Source organism: Delphinus delphis, chromosome 2 (genome assembly GCF_949987515.2).
Source record: "Delphinus delphis chromosome 2, mDelDel1.2, whole genome shotgun sequence".
In the NCBI taxonomy this organism is placed as follows: domain Eukaryota; kingdom Metazoa; phylum Chordata; class Mammalia; order Artiodactyla; family Delphinidae; genus Delphinus; species Delphinus delphis.
In genome coordinates this window covers 14862779-14888504 of record NC_082684.1, presented here as the reverse complement: position 1 = coordinate 14888504, position 25726 = coordinate 14862779, and the positions used below count along the sequence as shown (strand labels likewise).

The window sequence follows — 25726 nt, the reverse complement described above, 5'->3', positions numbered from 1 at the left end:
TGGCATTTCCAGGATGGGCCGTCCTTTCTCTTGTCCAGACCTCTCAGGCTCACTCCAACACTTTCTCTGGACAGCTTTCCCTGACCAATCACTGAGCCCCCTTGACACCCTTTACCTCAGTATCATTCATCCTGTATCTCCAGAACCCAACACAGAACTGATACGTGGCAGGTGTCTGATTAATGTTCACTGAATAAATAAATCAGATATTCCTGAAACAATCAGCAAACTAAGTTGAAAAGAGATAAAGAAATGTGCACATTAAAAAGGTAACACACACACACACAGACAAGTCCTTTATATGCAATGAATACGTATAAAAGCTGGTGAAGTCCTCTAAACAAGGTCTGTAGTCTAGTTAATAGTATTGTACCAATGATGTACAATGGTGCTTTTAACGATGTACTAAAGTTATATAAGATGTTCTCACGGGGGAAGCCAGAAGAAGGATGCATGGGTCCTCGCTATGTTATTTTTGCAACTCCTGAGTCTAGGATTATTTCCAAATAAAAAGTTTCACAAAATAAACGAAACAAAAGAGGCAAGAAGTTTCAGGTACCAAATGATCAGCTGAGGTGAGGGGTTGCAGCCTCCCTTTTGCGACCCCATCATGTTCCCACCTGATACTCCCAGGTTAGGGATGATTCCAGCCTCGCTTTCTCTCTCCCTTCCCTCCCTCAGGTACTCAGCTGCGATGTCCTCCCCACTGAGGGTCTTCCCAGACCACCAGCACCACAGCCACTTTCCCCCAAGCTTATTTACTGCCTTCAGTGCATGGATCGTAATCAGAAATCTCTTGTCTGTTTGTCGCCTGTCTTTTCCCACCAAAAGGCAGATGCCACAGGACCTGGGACCTCAGCTGCGTGTTTACCACTTTGTCCCCAGTACCAGGGCATATCCTGGCCCACAGTACTTAAGAAATACTTTTAGATGAATAATGGATATGTTAATTAATAAAGTTATTAAATTAACTTTAATAAAGTTAAATTAGTAAACCAGTAAATTATTAAACCGATGCTGAGTGACGTTATTAGCCTTAAAGCCTTTCTAATAAAAATAGTAAGAACAACAAGCAAGTTCGTTACAAAATATAGCACTTGAACTATGGCTCGCTGGAAATGACTTGAAACATACAATGTGATGTCTGGAGTAGGTGCCGGAAGGAAGCAGACACCCCTAGAGCTGGTGTAATCAGAAAGGATGTCCAGTGAGCAACTGTCTGGATGGACATGGAAAGATGGATAGGTTTTTAAAAGAAGTCAAACTAGGAAGGGAGAAAAAAGGGTGCTTCAGAATTGAGAAGCAGCATGAAAGAAAACCTTAGTGGCATCCAGGCCCACATCTGTCCTTGTAGGAAGTTGGTGACCCGTCATGAGCAGTGCTGGGGTCAGGACGGTGACCGGGAGAGACAGACCCTGCCGGAGAGCTTCCACTTTAATCAGCTTTCTATCTGATAAAATAGTATCCGTAAACATCTACTTTTCTCATTAAGGAAGGCTTCCTGCTTGTATGGCAGGGAGTATAGAGACTGCCTCGATAGTTCTGAATTCTTACTAGCTGGAAGAATAGCCAGGAGGCTATTTAACATTGATTGGGGGAAGTAGGAACCCTTGTCCCTTTGGGGCAGACCCCTCCATTGTGGGGAGGGCCACTTTGGTGAGCTCTCCCGACCGTGCAGACAGAAGTCCAGTTCCTCCTCTTTCTTCCTTACAGGAAACACTGATATTGGAAAATTCATCCAAGATCAAATGCATCAGACTGGGATGTTAAGGAATCTGGCTAATGATGTCAAAAGCCATCTCATGAGTGATACACTCCTACCTAATTCCTTTTTTCTGTCATGCCCACCACCAAGCTGGACCAGGACTGCTGGAGGAGAAGAGACCTGGAAAGTTATCAGGAAATTCTAGGAGGGCAGGTTTAAAACTAAAAATTTGCATGCCACCCCTCATTTCAGAAGGCCACAGTTTGGGCAGTCTTGGAGCAACCAGTTCTTACCCATAACAGGTCTTCCTAGCCAAGTACGCTCGGTTCAAGCTATTCCCATAGACTTTGGTTCTTCTACAGCACAGAGTGTATTTCAACAAAGTCTTTAACCTACAGAAGTATCCTGAGGCCTCTTTATTCTAGCCTCAGCCACTGGGGCAGGGACATGGCATCACTGCTCTAGGGCCATAAGAAGTTGGGGCTCCGCTGATGGTTTTGCCGTGGATCAATGCCTCCGGCATCAGAGATATGCAGGGGTATGTGTCTCCCAGTCCACTGTCCCCAGCTGAGTGTAGTGCAGATGGAACAGATCCCAGTCTTCTCCAGATTCCATCAGCTGAGTAGGCATGGGGGCAGCGAAGAATAAGGAAGGATCATGGAAGGGAGAAGGGACTAAGGAAAGGTCACGTGTGGGGCTATGAGATGCCTCCATCTTCTTACCGTTCCCCAGGCTTGCCCCGTTTCCCAGACCCGGGGAGCTCCTATGCTAACTTGGAGTTTAGAGGCAGTTCAAGTGCCTACTCTTCTGGCATTCAGCCTTTCTCAAATCATGGCCAAGAGCTCCCATCCTCCCAGCCCACTAAACGGCAATCCTGGTGCCACATACCCATGGCTACAGTGTCTGGATACCTTTCCAGCAACACCCGTTAAACTTGAGCGATTCCCCCTTCCCAGAAATCTTGCTGCGAAAGCTTCCTCTGCTTAGTTCATGAAGTGGGCTCCACCCTCTTGCCGAACCCTTCAGTAAGTTCAGCAAGATGGCCACACGAGGTGTGTTTTATACCACCGACTACACGCAAAAGGGGCTCCCCCGGGCTTCCCTGGTGGCGCAGCGGTTAAGAATTCGCCTGCCAATGCAGGGGACATGGGTTTGAGCCCTGGTCCGCGAAGATCCCACATACCGTGGAGCAACTAAGCCCGTGCGCCACAACTACTGAGCCTGCGCTCTGGAGCCCGCAAGCCACAACTACTGAAGCCCGCAGGCCTAGAGCCCGTGCTCCACAACAAGAGAAGCCACGGCAATGAGAAGCCCACGCACTACAACGAAGAGTAGTCCCCGCTCGCCGCAACTAGGGAAAGCCTGTGCACAGCAACGAAGACCCAACGCAGCCAAAAATAAATATATAAATAAATAAATTTAAAGGAAAAAAAAAGGTGGCTCCCTGAAACTCACAGATTTAAGCATTGCAAAGACTGTGAAGGGTGATCTAACACTTCCAACCTAAGCTGTTTATCATTTCAGGCCCTGAGAGGTCACATTCCATTTACTCCTGTAGATTAAGATCTGTTGGTGCTACAGACTGGAGGACACTCTGGAGATGTCCCACTTAAATCTCAATCCTGGAGCTACCTAGATATGGTAGCCTTAGAGCATCATTCTGGATTGTTCCTAAGATTAGTTTTAAATGCTATTCCAGCTTTTAGGTTTTCATGCAGTGTTATTTTTACAGGCTGATTATAGGGGTAGAACGTGAGGGTGGTCCCCTTCTCATTTGCTTTATTCATTTTTATAAATTATACGCGCGCACACACGTTTCTACCGGCTGCCCCAACACGAGTCTCAGTGTGAACACCACTGAGCACTCAGGCAGGGAGAAGTCAGGGAGGAGTCAGCAAGCAGGGCCTACGCCTGCCCCGCCCCAAAGCCTCCCTAGTGCTCCAGCTTCTGGACCATCACCTCCACTTATTTTTCCTCCTCTTCATCTCTCTTCCTCTGTGTCTGCACCCCTCCCCCTTAATCACAACACAGTTCACTGAGGCATACAAGTTACTCTGCTTAAAGCAAACTGAGATGGGAATAACCGACACATTCAGCCCCCCCCCGGGGCAGCCATTCTGCTACCAAACACAACTTCACCAAACCAAATGGAAACCCCACTCCTTTCTCCTCTTTCTCATCTCTCTTCCAATTGATGGCAAGCGTAGGGGTTATGTTTTTTGAATGACTTGCTTTCTGGTGCCTCTTGACTGCTCAGACAACTGATTTGCCCATGAGCACCAGCTCTATCCATGTTGGAAATGTTCCTGAGTCTTAATTAAGGGCCAGTACTAGGCACTTGGATCAGCAGGATGAATCAAGACCTAGCCCATCAGGAACCCACACCTAGTGAAGGACACAGCCTATAACAGCAATTACTCTACAGTGTGGTTAAGTGCTGGGATGCAGGTACAAACAGAATGTCATGAGGAACTGCAAGATACAAGGTCCCCCCCAGTTAAAGCAAATCCTTTAACATGAGATAAAAAATTTACAGGGGGCTTGGGGCAGCTGACCAAGAATCTTGACCCCCTTCCTTGGTTTTCTCGGCTCAGTGATTGTTCCAGTCACCACGTTGAGGCCCCGGGGCAGCAGCATGGTGGGGAGCACACTGTTCTCATCACTGACAACTAAGGCAGAGGCAAGGGGGGCACATCTGAATCTTCATCTAAAGAATGGGGAGAAAAACAATGATAGAGATGATCACAGGCACAAAATAAGAGTTGGTGCTCATTGTTGGTACATCACTGCTGGTGGTGGTAATAATCTCGAACTCAGAAGAATCCACCCAGGCTGGACCCTGCCGGGGCTCTCAAGCACAAGCAGCTGTATTCACTGGCCACGTCTCGCAGGGGCTCTCACCACCCCAGCCTCAGACACGAATCTCTGCCGGAGAAGAAAATGAGTGCTGGCCAAGCTAGACAACCAGCCTCCAGCAGAGAATGGTGTGATCCCAGTGCTGCACCTGTTCCAGGTATGTTTATCGCCGTCCACCACCATCTGCTCCAACTCTAAGCGCCTTGCGGGCAGAGAACATGGTGTCATTACATGTTACTTAAGTAACAGAGCTGGGTTCACGCTCAACAAATGCAATCAGGAGATTTCTAATCTGGCAGGGGCTCTCGGAAAGAGTTACGTCCAACCTTTTCATTTAAAAATACAGTTATTGGGACTTCCCTGGTGGCACAGTGGTTAAGAATCCACCTGCCAATGCAGGGGACACAGGTTCGATCCCTGGTCCAGGAAGATCCCACATGCCGCGGAGCAACTAAGCCCATGCGCCACAACTACTGAGCCCTCGTGCTGCAACTACTGAAGCCCACGCACCTAGAGCTCGTGCTCCGCAACTAGAGAAGCCACCGCAATGAGAAAACCGCACACTGCAATGAAGAGCAGCCCCCGCTCACGCAACTAGAGAAAACCCACGAGCAGCAATGAAGACCCAAGGCAGCCAAAAATTTAAAAATAAAAATACAATTATTTACTAGATAATTTCTAAATATAGAAAAATTTAAGGAAAATGTAAATGGCCCCTAGTCTCACCACCTAAACAAACTAGGCCCATGTAAACCTTAAAAAATAAAACAAAAGTGCTAGATGCACCCTTGGGTTTTTTTTTTTTTTAAGACAAAACAGTACAGGAATGTGTAAAAAGTTGCTTCCCTCCTACCTTGAACCCTCAGTCCTCCCTACCTTTATCTTGTGTAACCTGCCAAAAATAAGTATGAAAATATAAGCACAGATATGCATGCACATATATGCATATACATATATACACATATATGACTTGATTCTTTTAACATAAATAGGACCTGAAACTTGCTTTTTTTTCCACTTAAAAAGTTGCTATGGTCTGAATGATTGTGTCTCCCCCAAATCCTAACATCCAATGTGATGGTATTAGTAGGTAAGGCCTTTGGGAAGTGATTAGATCATGAGGATGGGGCCCTCATGAATGGGATTAGTGCCCTTATAAAAGAGACCCTGCAGAGCTCCCTAGCCCCTTCCATCAGGTGAGAATACAAGAAGTCTGCAAACCAGAAGAGGGTCCTCACTAGATACCTTGATCTTAGACTTCCAGCCTCCAGAGCTGTGAGAAATACATTTCTGTTGTTTATAAGCCACCCAGTCTGTGGGATTTTGCTACAGCAGCTTGAACAGACTAAGACAAAAGGCAGTGGACAGGGACCTCCCTGGTGGCGCAGTGGTTAAGAATCCGCCTGCCAATGCAGTGGTTAAAAATCCACCGCCAATGCAGGGAACGCAGGTTTGTTCCCGGGTCCAGGAAGATCCCACATGCCACAGAGCAACTAAGCCCCTGCGCCACAACTACTGAGCCCACCCACCTAGAGCCCGTGCTCTGCAACAAGAGAAGCCACCGCAATGAGAAGCCCACACACCGCAATGAAAAGTAGCCCCCCTCACCGCAACTAGAGAAAGCCAATGTGCAGCAATGAAGACCCAACGCAGCCAAAGATTAAAAATAAAATTTTAATAAATAAAAAAAAGGCAATGGACAAAGTTCTCAAACCAAAATACTTGCTTCGTACTCCCCACGCCAGGCTACGTTCTGATTATATTATGATCTTGAGCAGTTTATTTAACCTCACTGTGCCTTGGCTTTTTCAAGTGTAAAACGGGAATAGGTGAGTCAATACATGTAAACTTCTCAGAATGTAGACGGCACTCAAAAAACATGTATTATTGTTACTTATTATATCTTTGCACCCCTCCCACGTTATCCTATTTAAATGCTGCCCGGTGTGCCAAGGATATACACTGGTCTACCAAGGATAAACACTTATTCAGTCCCCGAGGGATGGGTATTGAGGTTGTATCTAACTTTTTGCTGTTGCTATTATGAACAATATCAATATTCCCATTCACCAGTTTTTGATACTTTGGTGAGTAGATCCATGGGATACATTCTTGAGGGTGAACTTGCTGGGTCAATGCTTTTGATAGATATTGCCAGATGCCCTTCCAAGATGCTCTACCAATGCATCCCCCCAGGAAAACAGAGAGAGGGTGTCTATTTCCCAACTCCAGCCCAGAATTGGATATTCTCAAATTTTTAAATACTTACCATACAAGTGACGAATGGTATCACATTTGTAGTTTTGATTTGAGCCTCTTTAAATTATGAGTGAGGTTGAGAACTCTTTAATTTACAGATGAGAAAAATAGACACCCAGTGTCCCCTAACTGGCTTAAGGTCTAATCCTGAGCTAGTTATACAGACAAGCCTGGACCAGATCTCGGCTCGGACCACCCTAAGGATGCCCTGACCCCCAGCACCAGGAGGAGAGGCTGACAACCAGTGGACAAACTTCTTCTTTCTCCCTGCCGGGCACACCAGCTGGGTAGGCAGGTGGCTCTCCGATGCCTGGGTTAGAGTGAGAGCCTCCCTCGGTACCCGCAATCCCAAGGTGCTTCCCCTGCCTGACAGGGAAATCTCAGCCTCGTCCTCAGCCCAGGAAGCAGGGCTGTGGGGCCTCTCCAATTGGAGAGCTGCTGACTGCGGCTCGAATACAGAAGGCTTTGCCTCCGAACTGCCTGAGGTTCCAAGGTGTTTTTTCTCCTGTTCATGTCATATCAAATGTTGTTCCATCTGAGAGCAAAGTGGTTCGTGCTGTGATTGGACCTTCACATTCCTCTGTCTCCTTCTCTGTCGAACTGGACTTTATTAACTGGGAAAGAAAGCTCCTTGCAGTAGGGAAAGTATCTCTGGCCACATCCCACGGGCAGGGACAGGGCAGGTGTTCACGGAGCAACACAGGGGTGCGAGTACCCGGTCTAGGTGAGGGGCTCAGCTTCTGGGTCTCACTGGTGCTGTGACCTTGGGTGCTTCTCTCTAAGCCTCACCGTCCCCACCGGAACGACGGAAATGACACCGATACCTGCTTTGCCTACCCTGCAGGGTTGTTTCAAGTTAAGTAGATCATGTGGGTGACACTGCTTTGAAACTGTGAGACTCAACACAAATGGGGGATCTCGGTGAATGTCAACCAGCTGGTCGCCATCGGCTTCCAGGCCAGAATGTGCCTGTAGGAAGCAGCCATCCTCAGACATGGGGTGGGGTCTGCCCCTGCTCCCAGATATGCCTGAAGCCGTCCACCTCACACCAAGCACACCAGAACCAGGCTGATCGTCATGACACAGACTGAGTCGAGGCTTCACCTTGATTGTGCAAAAAAGCATTTCATAAGCATCTGTTTATGCACCCGCTAAACTAGGTGTTCAGCAAAGAGAACAGCCAGTAACTTCATATTCCTTTGGCAATAGGAAGCACAGCTCCACTTGCTGGAATTTCTCAGCCAACTGACACTCATCATACGTTAGAATTAAAAACTAAACATGGCCATTTTGAAGGGAATCGTCCTACAGTTATTATATATTTCCATACTACTTTCTTCAAAAAAAAAAAAAAAAAGAGTTAAATACAGTCCAGCCTGTCTGCTTATCTCACTGCCACCTTCATCAACACTGATTATCCTTCTAAGTCTCGAATCATAAGAACCCGTTCTACCACTCCTAGCTTTGAGACCTTAGGCAAACTACCTCTTTGTGCCTAAGTTTTCTCGAAAATCAGACAACCACGTTAATTAGGAGCGTGGCTACATTAATAACACAAAACCAGCAAGGATCAACTTAAAGTTTAGTGCATGGATTTGGAGAAGGCTCTTTTGTTCTCTGAGATATGTTTTGTTTCTCCCTAACGCCTGGCTATATTCCAGAGAGCTGAATTTGCTGGCTCCGTGAGGCTATCTTGTGTAGATATAAATTCCTTTTGGGGACTTGGAGAACATAACTAAGGCCCTGATGGGGATTGTTACACCAACAACCCAAGCCCAAACCCAAGCGTTCAGTTCCAAAAGGGAGACTTAAAGCCAGCACCCTGGAACAGCAGGGCAGAGATGAATAGAAGACACAGAGAGCACGGAGGCAAGGACAACAGGAGCCTCCTTGAGCCTGGAGAGCGAGGAACAACTTCCTTACTGTTGGCTGTACGCACAGACCAATGCCCCAAACAAGCGAGCTTCGTCTTTGTAAGAAGAAACCTTCAGGACTTCTCTGGTGGCGCAGTGGTTAAGAATCCACCTGCCAATACAGGGGACATGGGTTCGAGCCCTGGTCCAGGAAGATCCCACATGCTGCGGAGCAACGAAGCCAGGGTGCCACAACTACTGAGCCTGCGCTCTAGAGCCCGCGAGCCACAACTACTGAGCCCACGTGCCACAACTACTGAAGCCCGCGCACGTGCCTAGAGCCTGTGCTCCGCAACAAGAGAAGCCCGCGCGCTGCATCAAAGAGTAGCCCCTGCTCACCGCAACCAGAGAAAGCCGGCACGCAGCAACAAAGACCCAAAGCAGCCAAAAATAAATAAATAATTTTTTTAAGAAAAGAAGAAACCTTCAGATGCCCACTTAGGAAACTGAAATATACAGGATGAAATATAAAAGTGAACACCCAAGAGGGGGAAACCAAGCAAAATGGCTGCTCCAGAAGGTCTGTGTAGGAGGAGCTGAGAAGGGGCACAGGGTTGGCCAAGAAGGGGATGGCTGCGGGACTCCACAGATGGCCCACCTGCAAAACAAGCACACGGAATGCTTGCTTGAGTGGTTTATGTTGTATGTGAGATGGAGAGTTTGCGGGGCTAGAGTCCCGAGCCACTCCCTGGTTCAGTCTCTGGAGAGGACAATAATGAAGAGATGAAGCAACTCCATTTCAGGCGACTGGTCCATTTTTCTGAAGGATGTAAAGAATTCTCTCAAAGCTCTGCTCACTTGCTTCCACTGAGCTAGGTTTCTAGAGTTCTATCTATAATATTGAAGTTGTACATTATGGGCATCACACAGCTATTTATAAATATTTCAGCTCTCTCTCCTTCACGTACACAGTTATATAACATCTTCCCACCTTGTTGAAGTTAGGTGTGGCCGCATGACTAGCTCTGGCCAATAAAATGTGAGCGGAAGTTGGATGGCTTTAAGAGCCAGCACGTGCTTCACCATTTTCTCCTTTCCCTCAGCCTTGGTGACAGGGAATGTTCCATTGCCTCCATCCGGGACTGAGGTCAAGGACGCCTTGAAGCACAGTCCCTAGGCAACCTCAATAGATACGTAGGGTAAGCAAGAAATAAACCTTCATTGTTTTATGCCCCTGAGTTTTGGGGGCCATCTGTTAACCTATCACCTAGTCTACCCTGAGTGATACACACGTACCACTTAGCCACCAGAACATGACCTTCTTCTAAATCAGTAACTGGGTGTGCACCCAGAGAATTCACAGTACTAGGAACCTAGCTGTTTATTACAGACGTAGACACAATTTTTAATTATGAGAAACCAAACTCCTTTCCAAAAGGTAAATTTTAAAACTAAGCTCTCAGGAATTCCCTGGCGGTCCAGTGTTCAGGACTTCGTGCGTTCATTGCCAAGGGCCCAGGTTCAATCCCTGGTCGGGGGAACTAAAATCCTACAAGCCATGTAGCACGGCCAAAAAATTAATTAATTAATTAAAAATTAAAAGAAATTAAATAAAACTAAGCTCTCAAACAATCCCCCAAACCCTCTAACTCCTTTCCTGAGCCCCAGTGTACACGTCCCCAGGTGCAAGGCCAGACATTAAAACCTGCTCCAAATGCATCATCTACCAGCAGAGGAGAAGGCAATCATCTTAGGAAACTCCACTTTCCAATGTGGAAGATTTCCCGCACGACATTCTTGATCAACACGTGAGTTCATCCTCCCAGATGTCAAGCTGGACTGGCCAAATGGGAACTCCTCTGTGGGCTCTCTTTCCCTGTTGAATCCAGAGTTTTAAAATGCAGTTCCTTGCAAATTTCCTGGTGGTCCAGTGGTTAGAACTCTGTGCTTCCACTGCAGGGGGGGCGGATTCAATCCTTGGTGGAGGAACTAAGATCCCGCACGCCACACGCATGGCCAAAAAATAAAATAAAATAAAATGCAGCTCCTGGAACATCACTATGGGTTGACACCCCCCAGAGTCAGGTTCAACCCAATTTCTCATGCCTCCAAAGGCATATTTTAATTCACCATTTTATTTAATATATAAAACATGAATGAAGACAAAACTTGCAGTACTCTCCTACACTAAAAAAAAATCCACAAAGTTTTTCTACAGCAAACGTATCAAAATATATGTCTCACACAGTTGCAATGTAGTTCAGGTACACTGGCTAAGTTGCGACCAATGAAATCTTCCCATTTCTAAAGACCAGGACCAAAGACACAGCTTCTGTTTATATGAAGCCACTGATTCAATCATTTGGGGTCAGATTTATTGTTTTAGCCATCATTACCTTTTTCACTTATAAATCAGTATCAATCTAGTCATTTTAGTGACCAAAATAACTAGACCATGATCTAATTTCTTAGGTTGTTAAAATAACCAGATCAGAGTCACAGTGGGTGAATCAATAAAATGCCTGGAAATAAATATGAGGGGAAATGTATAGCCACCCCATTGGATGTCAAGGTCGAAAGGCCTGCCTACCACCCGTATCCGTGCCTCAAGCCTTACAATTTATATCTATATTCTGACTTCCCAAGGTGCCGGGGCCAACCTCTAAGAATTTCGATGTGCACGTATTGCAGAACCACTCGGATGTAATAGTCAATTAAATTATTAATGAAAGAACTATACAAATAAAACATCATGCTCTTTTATGCAGTAATAATTATTATCATAAGCAATGCAAATTGAATAATAAGAATCATCAGGACAGTTCGGTGATAAGCTAACAATTTCTGGCAATCAGACCAAACATCTCTGCTCAAGCTGTTTAATAAAATAAATAGCAGGTTGTTGACATTTTTGTTCAGTTAAACACACACACATCCAGAGACTACTTATGTGTCCCGAGTAGAAGAGCTAAAAAAGAAGTGGAGACTGACTAATACAAAAGTGGAACCACTTACAACGGGGATCATTTAGATATCTCCACAAGAAATCAATGAATCCTATAAACTGTCCCAGAATCAAATGACATCATTTGCTCATTTATACACACATTGCATACACATATATTTACATATACATCTGCATTACATGAATATGCATATATATACAACATTATAAGAATCTTCTTATAATGTTTCAGGTACTTTCACGTGACGGATAAAGTTAAATGCCATAAGAATACTAGGCTGTCACTATTTAGAAGCATTTACCAAGCACCTAACTTCCTAGCACACAGGCACACACCACTTTGCAAAAAAACAAACCTTTTCCTTCTTTACCTTAGAGGACCCCCGATGCTGGAACCCTCTAGAAATCATGCAGTCTCAATCAGCATTGCCCAATCTTCTACCAGTTCACCGAAGACTGATTCAGAAGAGAAGCTGTCCGTTCACAGATCAAACTAACCACAGAGAAAGTCTATTAAATTCTAATTGGCAAGTCATTTGGACCTTCCAGTAGCAACTACAACCAATTTCCTGCCTCTTTTTGTGCACCTGGAAAAATACGTTTTCTATCTGAGGTAATGATATCCTCTGGTATTCAGAGGAAAAAAGTCAAAGGCAGTGAAGTCTCCTCAGCTTCCAGCAAGAAGAAAGAAATGCTAAAGAGTGAGCTGAACCTACCTGCCGTCAGATGTGTTCATGTCACAAACAAACTCACCTTCTCCTAGGCTGGTTAGAAGTCCAACCATTCAGAGGCCACTTGACTGGGCTTGGGGGCGTGTTACGCCTTTTACAAAAGCGCCTTCCTCATGAGCTGTCATAATAACGAGACCAATTTAGATGCCATTCTCTTTCAAGGGGTATCAACTTCAAAACAGCTCTACCTCTTCAGACTCTGGGAGATGCCCCTGCTCTGAGTTGCAATTATTCCTTTGAACCTAACTCTATCCTAAAAGCCAAAAACCTCTCACCTGAGCTACGTGGCTACCACCACTGATGGAGCTACGAGACTTGAGCACAGTTCTGAGTTTGGGCTCAAAAGACTCGGTCCCTGGTTAACGCCCAAATATCCATTTGGGGAGTTCACATGCATATACCAGAGTGAGAGTAAAATAAACGTGGACACATAAATATGCCCACTACAGGGAAACGGCAACCAGGAGTAACAGTTCACCCTCTGCCTTTGCAGGGGGGATGGGGTCTGCCGATTTCCACCAGGAGACAAAGGTGTGGCTGTGTATTCTTAAGCCGGAGTGCTGTGGCCAGATGTCTGCTCATCGTTTCAAATGCCTTTCTTCTCTCCTCCCTAAAGCAGGAAGAAAGTCTTCATTGATGCTCTGTCTCTAGCGCTTGCTAATCTCCTGTTTAATAAGGAAGACAAGCCCCAGGCTGCGGACCTCCAGTAAACAGTAGTAGAAGCCAGTATGGAGGAGAGAGAGGGAGGTGAGAAGGGAACCAAGGAGAAGGGGCGAGAGAAGCCAAGTCAGGGAGGTTCCCAGATCGTGATTTTGCACCACAATAAAATTTCAAAAATAGTTTCGGAGAGGCGTAGGTTGCCAACTTTTTATTTTTCCAAGTAAAGAATACTGAACTCACTATCTTGAGTTTATTTTTCTCTTTGCCTTGGACTGGGGAAAAGTTCATCTTTGAACACTTATTTGTACATATCTGTTTGCTCCCCCCTCCTCCCCACACCCCATCAACTGTAAACTCAAGCAGCCCCCTCAGAATCTCTCTACCTTCCACACAGGAGGGCCCCTGGTGTCCAGGAACCACTGAAATAGACAGATTGGATCCCGAATCTGAGAATTATTACTTACTTTCTCATTTCACTTCACAATGTTTCACATTTCCTTATCTTCCTTCAGAGAATTTCTGTGAAACACCTTTTCTAAGGTGACATAACTATATGGCCATCTCAAAAAAAAAATCAACACATTTTACATCGGATCCAATTCAACCCTTGATAAGAAAGCACTATGCATGCTTTTAATGGAAATGAATTCTAACAAAAGGGTGTATTCACACTTTCAGCCTAGGGGCCTGACCCACCAGGGCCAAGAACACATGTGCAAGGAATGTGAATGCCGTCTTTTGCAGGCAGACAGCAGAAGGAGCAAATGACCAAAGATTTCCATCCATTTATCTTGACACAAACCTACTCTTCCGCCAGCCAAGATGACGGTTCTGAAGGGAACCAACTTGGAGAGTCTGGACCCGAACCAGGGCTTTCAGCAAAAACTAAGGATTTAGACCAGCTTAATTTCTGAATTCTTGTAAAACAAAGACCATATATGTTAAAGTGGCCAGCTCAGGGCCTGTGTGCAAAAATCTCCCTCTTCCCTTGAGACGAGAGCTCTGTATCTGGCCTCTCTCTCCCTGGCAAACAGCTTGCAAAGGGCTTTCAAACATGAAGAACTCTTTGTTGAAAGAGCTCTCATATCTACCTTGTTATCTGCAGTACATAGGAACAACTGACTTAGAAGTCTTTTCAATTCATTCTCATTAAATAAAAGATGGATTTTCATCTCATTTCCAATTATCAGTCAGGAACATACATTCTTTTTTTCTGGCTGCATTGGGTCTTCGTTGCTGCGCTCGGGCTTTCTCTAGTTTCGTTGCGGTGCATGGGCTTATTGCAGTGGCTTCTCCTGTTGTGGAGCATGGGCTCTAGGTGCACGGGCTTCAGTAGTTGTGGCACGTGGGCTCAGTAGTTGTGGTGCACAGGCTTAGTTGCTCCGTGGCATGTGGGATCTTCCCGGACCAGGGCTCAAACCCATGTCCCCTGCATTGGCAGGCGGATTCAAACCACTGTGCCACCCAGGAACATACATTCTTAAGTAATGACAATTATAATCACTTTAAGAGCTACCATAAAATGAGCGCTTACTGTCTGCCAAGCACTGTGCCAAGTATTTTACTTTTGTTTATTTATTTTTTTATTGATGTGTAGTTGACATACAACATGATGTTAGTTTCAGGTGTACAACATAGTGATCCCACAATCGAATACATTATGAAAGGATTACCACGACAAGTAAAACCATCTGTTCCCATGCAAAATTATTACAGTACTATTGACTCTATTCCTTATGCTGTACTTTACATTCCCAGGACTTATTGATTTTAGAGCTGGAAGTCTGCATCTCTTAATCCCCTTCACCCAACCCTCCTCCCCCTGTGCCAAACATTTTATAAGAATTATTTTATTTAATTCTCACGCCAACTCTATAAGTTAAATATCATTATCCCCCTTTTACAGATGGGGAAATGGAGGCTCAGATACCTTCCATTATTTTCTAGGAATACACAGCTCAGAAATCACACCCCAAGTCATTCAGCTGGAAAGAGGAGGGACAGGAATCTGAAACTCTGGCTGATACGCTAAGCCTAACATCCTCTGCCTCTCCCTGGCACCCTTGGGTCACTCACTACAAGCAGCCCTGCCAGAAGCCACAGCCTTTACAGTGCATGCACTTTAACTAGCACCGCTAAAAACGCAGGCCATCCCGTCTTTCCTAGAAGCCAGCGTTGTTTTCACTCTGCTTTCAAGTCCTGTTGAGGCTTCATGCCTGCTCTCTCAGGCCTTGGACCACCACAGCAGTCATTCAGTCCCATCAGACAAAGCCATTTCTCTCAGGAGAGCTGGTATCATTCCACAATGGTTTATGAGGGACTAAAACTCTGCTCTTGTTTTAAATAAAGCAAGCCCTCCAAAGTTCACAAATCTCTTTCATCTGCTTTAGTTTGTGATGACAACGAGACGAACGTTAGTGGGGAAGCTGTCCCCTCCCCCACCAATGTCTCGCTTTGTGACCTTCCTTGGAGGTTCTGCGGCCCCTCAGTTTCTCTACATACAGAAGACAAACTCTTACCTTCTTCACAAAAATGAGTGTGGCGACCAAGTGAGATAGTAAAAATACTTGGAGAAACAAAAAATTAAATGCCGTCTACAACGAAGGTGTTAATGTCCTATCTTTTCCAAATAGTACAGGTTCTGGCAAATTCCACTGGGCATTTATGTACAAGGCCAAAGCACAGATCCAGAAACTCTCTCTGTTACATATATGGGGATTTCCATGTAATGAAATGTTTCTGGGAAACACCTTAGAGCCATAAGCAAACGTGCTAAGCGGGCAGCCACAGGAAAACTCCCCATAGGTCTATGAATCAGTCCCCGGGAGAGTTTTCTCTTTTGTTTATTAACATTTGGGCCCCATGTATGACTCCAGCATAACTTCCCTTGGCATTAAAGTAACCGGGAACTGAGATTAATTGCCCGATTTTTAACTACCTTTGGCCTCTTGGCACTTCATGTTGTAAGTACCCTGCCTCTCAGGGCACGCTGACAACAAGTGATCTGTCGTCGGCTATGCTGAAAGAGCTCTGGTGTCTGCACAGTTATGATCACTAAAATAAAGGGTTCTAGCCTTCTAAGAATCTAACACACACACTCTTTGTGCGGCTTTACAGATGCCTCAAATAATGAGACCATCACAGGAACACATATTGAATTGAGTTGCTCGACTATTTACACACCCCCTAACCTGTCCAGCTGCCTCTGCCTCTTCTGGCCTCAGACTCCACTTTGAACATGGATTTCTGTTGTCCTTTCTGGAGTCTCTTATTTTCTCCACTGTATTCATTCAGAGGGGGGAAAAAAAAGACCTCATAAATGTCATTTCATATTCCAAGCAATTTGCTATAGGCAACTACACCATTACGTTGTACAAATAAATTTACATAAATCATTATTAGAATGTTTTATCTTAGCAAGATTATTTGGTTCCCAGAGCACACATTAAATGCATGCTTAAAGCAGAATATTTAAAAGTTATTCCTATATTGTTTATGAGATGGGATTAGAAATTTCCATCTAATTTTTCTTTCATAATGGAATTCCTTTAGTTTTCTTTGTACATCTAGAAACCACATGTATAATTGTCTGGGGGGTTTCTTGAAGCAAGCATTGCAATAGGTGCTTCTGTTACATTTGGTCCATTTTTCAGAGACTATTCCCTTTGATTCCGTGGGGTCAGTTCTGAACAGTGATTAGGAAGGCCAGGAACCAGGGAAATTAAAACCATCTCCTGAGTAGATGGGTTTTTGTCTGATAAAATTCTTCAAGCAAACTGGTCGTTGGTTGTGGTTTGGCTTTTTTTTTTTTTTTTAATAAACAAACTTGTAAACAAACTTCCTGAAAATGGAGCTCAGTTTCTACTCACTGTTTAAGTTGGGAAGATGCCTGTTTGGATCAACTGCACAGCACATGGCAAGTCTTCACCGGCTGGAGTTCTACTCCACCCTAGATCTCAAAATAAAATCTTTTCTCCCTATATATAAAGGTGGTGCCCATTTTTAAAACGAGCTGCAGTTGTCAACATTAAGGAAGCAGGCAGAAAGGGACCAAGTGAAAGTCAGGAGCAGCGCTTGCCACCCTGAACCTGTTAACTGCTGGCTCCGGAGAACCCCTTCATGATTCCATGACTTGTCTTCTCATCGGGGTCAAAAAGGGCTGGACTCACCACTCAGAGCTGTACCCTTCTCCCCGTGTGCGGTCTGGGAACAGACTCCCAAGCCAGTGTCAGGGAAGGGGGGCCCCACGTGGTCAAGGGCACAATCCTCGTAAAGGATGAGTGAGGCAGTCACGTGCAAGAGCTGGAAAGAGCAAGAAAAAGCTGGGTTCAAAGCAAGCTGGTGCCACTCTCTAGCTGTGACCACAATTTAAACCTTTCTGCATCTGTTACCTCATCTTAAAATGACATTACTTGTACCTACTTCACAAGTTTGTTTGGGGAATTAAATGAAAAGAAGGCAGGCAGAAGCTGAGGACAGTGTGACCTCTGGAAGAGGCTCAATAAACAGTAGCTAACATTAATCTTCAAGGATGACCAGTGGGGTGAAGCTGGCGTGAGCATGTCATGTATTGTCCATACCAGCATATTTCCAGGTGTGTAATGAAGGGCTGTATTATAATTCTGTTGGGTCAACTGGCAAATGCTAGGATGCTTCCAGGCACACTGGGGCATGTGTGACTATCCCAACTCCAGCCCATCACCATTCAAGACCCGGTAAAGAAGTTAGGTAACGATTATATCTTGCATATTTTACAACTCGTTATACCTTTTAGAGATCTTTCATACATCTTTTTAAGCCTTTCATAAACTGTGTGAAAAAATGTAGGTCTGGGTTAATTACCCTTTAATCATGAGCAGACAAAAGCACAGATAAAAGTTTGGGCTTTCCCACAGTGCTACAGTGTTGCAGGGGCAGTGGGAACCCCAAACGTACCTCACGCTGCTCCCTACTTCCTACCCTCCCAGCAACGAGACAGGGTCATGTGACTAGTTCTGGCCAATGGACTGTGGATGTGGAATTGGTCTGAGTCACTTCCGGTCTAAGGCACCTAAGAATGGGTGTGTGTTCTCAACTCTTTTTCACATATTGAAGCAACCAGGAAGCCACAGTTTGAGACGTAGGTGTCACAGGATGGGGGAGGCAGCAAAGCCACACTCGTGCAATCCAACTCTGGGTGAGTGAGAAATACACTTTTATTGCACTAAACCCTGAAATTTGGAGTGTACTTTTTACCCTAGTATCCCACAGCCTGCCCTGGCTCAGCTAGCTAATACGATTAGAACCCGCATCTCCAACTTTCACCAGTTTTCACTCAACAGTATCAAAAATCCCCACCAGACTGGGAAAATGCTGCGAAGATTAAATGCCATAGCTTACTCATGGCAAACCTTCAATGCTTACTTGATTTAAAACAAAATGCTTTCTTGGTTTAAAACAAAATAGTTCACACCCAGTGCCAAGTAAAAAGAAGAAAGTTCCAAAATGCAGGCTATATTTTAATTTGGTGCTGATTTGTTCCAACATTTACGTTAACCTGAGAAGCCTGGATGCCTCCTTTTAAAGACGACCCTAATAATTAGATTCCTGAAATGAAATAGCCTCAGTGTCACATCTAGCTTTAACTGAAAGTTAAATAGATGAACAGAAAAATCCAACTAGACTAGGACCAATTCTCTATCTCAATCTAGAAAATGCCTCTCTTCCTCTCTTGCTTATTTAAATCCCACTCATCCTTCAATCCTATTTTCTTTATGAGGGAAAAAGTTCCACACCTCAAATTTTGCAAACACTTGTGTCAATCAATTGCCTAGGCCAGAGGATAGCACCTTTTTTTCTATAAAGGGTCAGAAAGCAAATACTTTATGGTTTCTGACGCACCTATTCAACTCTGCCCTTGTAGCGCAAAAGCTGGTATAGACAATCTGGAAATAAATAAACATGACTATGTTCCAGTAAAACTTAATTTAGGGACATTGAAATCTGAATTCTGTATCATCTCTACGAGGCAAAATATACTATTCTTCTTTTAATTTTTTCCAGTCATTTTAAAATGTGAAAACCATCTCAGCTTGTCCACCCCAGACAAGCAGTGGGCCACGCCTGGCCGGCGGGCCATAGCTGACCCACCCCAGGCTTAGAAGAGGCAGGGCAACGACAGATTAGGCAGTCGCTTGTGTGGGAGGGGAACACGAATACTGTTATTCTAGTTCTTCCACTTCCTGGTGGCTGGTGATCCAGGGCTCTGACTCCAGGAAGGCCTGAGCTCCTGGATGAGCCAGGCCTCAGTTCCAGAAGCACTGGTGCACGCTAAGGAAGGTGGTGTGTGGCCACGCAGACCTGACGGGCTGGGCGGGGGCCTCGGCCGGCGACCCTCACCAGCACCCTCAAGACCCAGGGCAGGAACGCCGCCACTGCTTTATCCAAAAGCGCTAGGTGTGGGCAGGATTTGCTGGGCCATTGCAAGATGAATCAGCACACTGGGCTCCCATCCCTGACTATGGCCCCAGCTTCAGCCTTGAGGCCCTCCCTGAATTCTGGTTTTCAGAACTCGTGATACACTCTTGGCATCAACGTACAAACTCACGTTCCTGGCTTCTTCTTCCTACCCTTCCATTCCACTTCTCAGCTCAGAATCACCCATTGTGAATCACCAGGGACTGACCTCACACAGCACCTGGTTCATCCCGGGGCCCTGTCAAGCCACACCCGCCAGGCAGAGTGCAGAGGGGAGGGGGGCAGGTATGTGAGGATAAACAATCAGGTAGAGAGGCAGAGGCCAGGTATGGGCAAGCCCAAGGAAGCAGAAGGCCAGCCAGGTAGCCAAGCCAGGGCTGGGGCACCACAGACTAGGGTCCCCTGAAGGAAGCCGTCAGCCAAGGTGACTCTGTAACAGAGCAGGGAGCGTGTCCCCAGGGGAACCTTAAGGGACCCAGGCCCTGAGGAGGAGCCTGGCTCTGGCTGGGATAGAAGAGGCTCGGGGTCCTCCAAGCCCTGTGTGGTCCTCACTGGCTAGGCTCATGGCAGGCTCGTTCCCGCCTTCCGGGCCAGACCAGGCTGCTTCTCTTCCCTCTTGGCTGTGACCAAGCCCGCCTTCAGCCCTCCCTCTTCCATGAACTCTCCGATTATTTCAATCCCAATCCTCAAGGTCTCTTAATTCCCTGAACCAGAGAGCTACCATAGTGCACGGCTCCGGCCGGAAGCTGAGCGCCATCTGCCATTTTCTTATGAGTGAGTCGTGGCTCCTTTGCTAAGGTCTGAGCTGCATGAGGATGTATCTTATGTTTTTATACGTCTTATAGTTTTTTATCCCCATCTGCCCTGAGAACACATAACAGATACTCAATGATACTTATTAACTCAATTAAAAGGTCCAACATTAGAAAGATTAATACAATTCAAAAGAAATATAGGGGCTTCCTTGGTGGCACAGTGGTTGAGAGTCCGCCTGCCAATGCAGGAGACACGGGTTCGATCCCTGGTCCGGGAGGATCCCGCATGCCGCGGAGCAACTAAGCCCGTGCGCCACAATTACTGAGCCTGTGCCCTAGAGCCTTCGAACCACAGCTACTGAAGCCTGCACGCCTAGAGCCCGTGCTCCACAACAACAGAAGCCACCGCAATGAGAACCCGCGCACAGCAACGAAGACCCAACACAGCCATAAATTAATAAATAAATAAATTTATAAAAAGAAATACAGTATTATGGGAAAGAAAATGACTTAGAGAAACTAGGTACGGCAGAGGCTAGTTTCTATACAAAAATTCCCAGCAATGTGCCTGTTGCTTTGTGTCTATGACACACACCAACATTTTAAATAAAGATGTGACTCATTATCTTAATGCCTAAATTCATTGACCACATTGTCAGTCTGATCAGCTGTATAAATTGATCATTAAGAAGACGCGGGGAAAAAAAAAGAAAAATAAGACGCGGAGGGGGCTTCCCTGGTGGCGCAGTGGTTGAGAGTCCGCCTGCCGATGCAGGAGACACAGGTTCGTGCCCGCTCCGGGAAGATCCCACATGCCGCGGAGCGGCTGGGCCCGTGAGCCATGGCCGCTGAGCCTGCGTCCGGAGCCTGTGCTCTGCAACGGGAGATGCCACAACAGTGAGAGGCCCGCGAACCGCAAAAAAAAAAAAAAAAAAAGACGCCAAGACGCGGAGGAAGAGGGGGAGGATTTCAATTGCTGGAGAAACAATCAATTTGGCATTTGCATTTAAATATAGCTTTGGTATTTCATTTATTCAGTGCAATCTCCAAGAGGTGTAAGCCAGCTGGGGAAGGCAAAGCTTGGTTACCTGAGTCAGAATGGGTCCAGGAAACCGAGGTCAGCATTGCTCCAGTCACAGAAAGGACAGAGAGGCCTCCATGATCACGAGAACGCTGGTCTTCTAGGAGATGATGCGTCTAGTGGCTGGTGGAGAGGAGCAGAAGGACGACGGGATTAGAGCAGAGGAGGAGAGAGAACCCTCTCAACCACGGTGGATGTCACCTCTGGCCTGACTCTCTAAAACATGACATACTTCAGCGAAAAAGTCAATTGCAACGGTACCTCTTTATTTCTTGGCAAGTTATTGAAGCACTGGGTCTTTCGTGATGGAGTGTTCTTGAAACTGCCTCATGGGGCATAAAAGGACCCAGAGATTTGAAAATACATGCCATAGATATTATGAGATTATCTTATTTTACTCTAGCTGCCATTGAGACATTTGTGAGATCATTTTACTTTACTTCAGCTGCCACTGAAACACTTGTCTATATAAAGGAAAAACATCAGAGCGCCAGCAAGCCTCCAAGGCCGGCCTTCCACCATGAGAACCAGCCTTGATCCTCCAGGTAGACCAGGTATACAGGCTGCAAAGTCAATGACTCCCTAGTCTGTTGTTGTAAAATAAAATTACCCTGGCTCTATTCCTGGAGAAAAAGATGCCATCAAGCTAAAGCTCACTAAATGGGCTACAGGTTTGGAGAACACGGTTAACCTATAATCTTACAAAATAGAAAAGTTGGTACACGGGATAGACGGCATCATAATTTCTAATGGAAGATATTTTTTTGACCTACACATCAAGGAAGACACAGCAGTAGGCTCTCTAATGAAAAGAATGGTGTGAGCCTATGAGCTTTAGTGTGAGAATGTTAGGAAACAAATTCATTCTATCAGTGGTTCTCAAACTGTGGTCCCTGGAAGGGCAGCATCGGTATCACCTGAGAATTTGTTGGAAATGCAGATTCTTGGCCCAACCCAAGATCTACTAAATCTGAATATTTGGAGGTGGGGCTCAGGGATCTGTTTTAACAAGCCCTCCAAGTGATACTGATACATCTTAAATCATTAATTTATCCACCCATCCAAAGACATTGAGTCCATTGTTAAAAAATAAAATTACCCTACTCTACTGCATGTTAAGCTTCAATTAAGGGCCAAGTATTGGGCTAGGGATTGGGGAGGGAAGAAGGGTCAGAGAGAGAAGATGATGAAATCCCTGCCCTTGAGAAATGTATTGTCCTCTATGGGAGATAAAACAGGTATACAGGCAACTCAAATACAGACCGTGTTATTTTCTCTAACAAAGAGTTCGAAGTTTTCAAAGGAGATATTTGTTTCTGATTGGTGTGGGGAGGCAGGTAAGGGAAAGCATCAAGACAATCGTAATGGGACTTGAGATCTGCACAGGATTTTGACAGGCGGGAACAGGGAAAAGCTGAAGCAAAGGCCCAGAGGTGAGAAAGCATGAGGGCTATTCAGGTACATGGAGGAACCAGGTCTGGCTGATACGTGAGAAACTTGGAGGTGATCTCGGTGAGACAAGGTTACTGCCAAGCACAGACACATAAATGCTAGGGGCCCGTTGCTTCTCTTTCTTGTATGAAGACTACTTAGCAGCACCTATGGCTTATGTTTAGAAACTGACGTCTGATAAACCAGGTGATTTAATAATTTCTAAGTCTAGTCTGCTTTTCTGTACGTTTTGAACTGCTTTTTCTAGAGGGGAGCACCTCAGCTGCTTCAAGGATTAACTGCTGAAGGTTTGCCCTGGAGGAAGACACAAAAGGAAATTTCAAAGCAGGCATAAGAATCTGGATGTCACAGTAGCCTCGGGCCATTCTGCAAAGGGGCAAAATGTTACCACACCTAAAAAGCCCCTGAAGGCACTGATGGTTTTAGCTTTATAAAATAACTCAAGTGGAGAGGGGTGTGCCTCAGTCAAAAGGAAGAGTTAAACCAGGGACTGGGAGAAATGGGTGTAGGGATCAAAGGGTACAGACTTCCAGTTATAAAGTGGATCAAAGGGTACAGACTTCCAGTTATAAAGTAAGTCGTGGAGATACAGGATGACTATAGTTAATAAGACCGTATTGCATATTTGAAAGTTGCCAAGAGAGTAGATCTTAAAAGTTCTCATCACAAGAAAAAAAATTTTTTTGTAACTATGTAAGGTGGCGGATGTCAACTCGACTTACTGCGGTAATCATTTTGCAACGTATACAAATATTGAATCATTGTGGTACACCTGAAACTAATAAAATTTTATGTCAATCATACCTCAATTAAAAAAATTAAAACATGCCCTAAAAAAGTTAAACTAATACTCAACACTTCTAATTAGAGAAAAAACTACTTTTCATGATCAAGAAGGTATGGCTTTTGCTTCTAGAAAACTGACAGAAATAGAAGGCTTTATTTCCTGGTGCTGCTAGATGAATGATGAAAAACTGAAAATGTTTTTGATGTCATGCAAGGCTCTGATGGAAATGAAGCTGGATTCCGAATCCGTTGTTCATCCCAGTTCTGCCATTTAGCCATCTGTGTCATTAAGGGCAAGGCACTCAACTTCCTAAACCTCACTTTTTCATCCATCAAGAATTAGAGGGCTTCCCTCGTAGCGCAGTGGTTGACAGTCCGCCTGCCGATGCAGGGGACATGGGTTCGTGCCCTGGTCCGGGAAGATCCCACATGCCGCGGAGCAGCTGGGCCCGTGAGCCATGGTCACTGAGCCTGCACGTCCGGAGCCTGTGCTCCGCAACGGGAGAGGCCACAACAGTGAGAGGCCCGCGTACCGCAAAAAAAAAAAAAGAATTAGAGACACTGACTTGTCCCACCTTTGAAATTTAAATAAGAAAACAGACAAGAAGTTGCTCTGAAAGTTATAAGGTGAAATATTACACAGGGGTATATTTTTATTGTATATATAATTATACTATCCTACTCACTGAGACATTTGGGTACTAATCAATACTTGTTACTGTATTGGCCTTTGAAAATATAAAAGTAAAATGTTTCTTATGCCCAGACTCTCCTTTTAAATATTTGCAGATAGAGCAGTTCTAAGGCACAAACTTGGCACCAACCAAACCGTCCTCCCAAAACACATTTCAAGGTAAATTTTTTACTTCTAATTTTTTTTTTTTAACTTTTATTCCTCTGACCTCGCTAGAGCATCCAGATATCTTTCAGCAGCTCCTGGTGAGCACGACTCAGTCTGCAGCAACACAGACATATGATGGCGATCATTTATCATCTCTGCAGTAGTTTAGTCCCAGATGGACCATTTACTAATTTATTTCCATATGTAACTGGCAGAAAGATTAATCAGGCTTCCAACTCAGAAACCTGAATTGTGTTTCATTCCCTGAACAGGCTAACTCTGGACCAGAAGAAGTACACCGTTTACATAGAAAACCAAGAGTTTCTCTTAAAAAGCCTGTCGACCTTAGACACAGGCCTTGAAACACACACACACACACACATACACACACACACACACACACACAAGGCCTGCTCCTTATGTCAACTTGGAGGGTTGGTTCTTTCTGTAGATACTAATGGACTTCCCATAGGAGCTGTGTCTGATAGAACTGCAGGCAGAAGTAATGCCAAATCAGGCCCAGTTGCAGCTACAGTCCCCTCCCTGTGTGCAAGCACGGGGTCTTGTATTTCTGAAACTGAACAGATCTTTTTGCCATGGTGCTACACGCAGCTGGACGGCTGTGCAGTGCCCAGGCACTGGAAACTATGTGCTTTCTTTTTTCCACTCTTTTTAAGGGTCTGAACTTGACTGAATCCAGCAGCTGCCGTAGCTTTAGCAAGGCGATGGCTAATGAACTGTTAGCATTGCTCTCAGTCCCCCTGAGTTCAACTCTCAGTTCTCTTTTGTTTTTAATTCTATCCCAGTGATATCAGCCTCGAGCAAAGAGTTAATGGAATTATTGTTGGATGACGGTGTGTATAGACAGAAGGCCAGCCAATCCCAAAGCGGGGCAGAAAGGAAATTGACTGGTTATATCTTCAGTGGAACCCAAGGCCACAGCCAGGAAGGCTCAGGAGGCAGGACCACGTAGAGATATTACCGGCTGGATCCACACACGTGGGTCACTAAACAACCACGTGGCTTCGGAAAAGTCACTTACCGGTTCAAGCTCACAATTCTCTCCTCTGTAATATGATTTTAGCTCCCTAAAGTTCCTTCTGGCTCTAAAATCTTTGATTCCATGAAGATGAAAAGAATATCAGCCATTCACCTGGCTTCCGTGTTTAGATGATGCCAAACAGCCAGAAGTTTGGAAGCATCCGAAAGTAGCTGAACTGGTCACGATGCTTGGTTCTGGGACAGACATAGACTTAGGAATCTCATATCTAACAGTCTGTCTTTGAGCAGAAGACTGTTCAATGATGTATACCTTTGCAAGTGTTT

At 45.2% G+C, this 25726-nt stretch overlaps 1 protein-coding gene across 2 annotated transcripts in view; it reads right to left on the bottom strand.

Annotated features, from left to right (window-relative positions):
* Positions 1 to 25726, bottom strand: part of FOXN3 (forkhead box N3) — a 402468-nt gene that overhangs the window by 275635 nt on the left and 101107 nt on the right. For both annotated transcript variants that reach the window (XM_060004071.1, XM_060004072.1), the window contains exon 2: positions 21329 to 21444. The gene's annotated coding sequence lies outside the window, so the exon portion shown is untranslated. The remainder of the gene's footprint in view (positions 1 to 21328; positions 21445 to 25726) is intronic.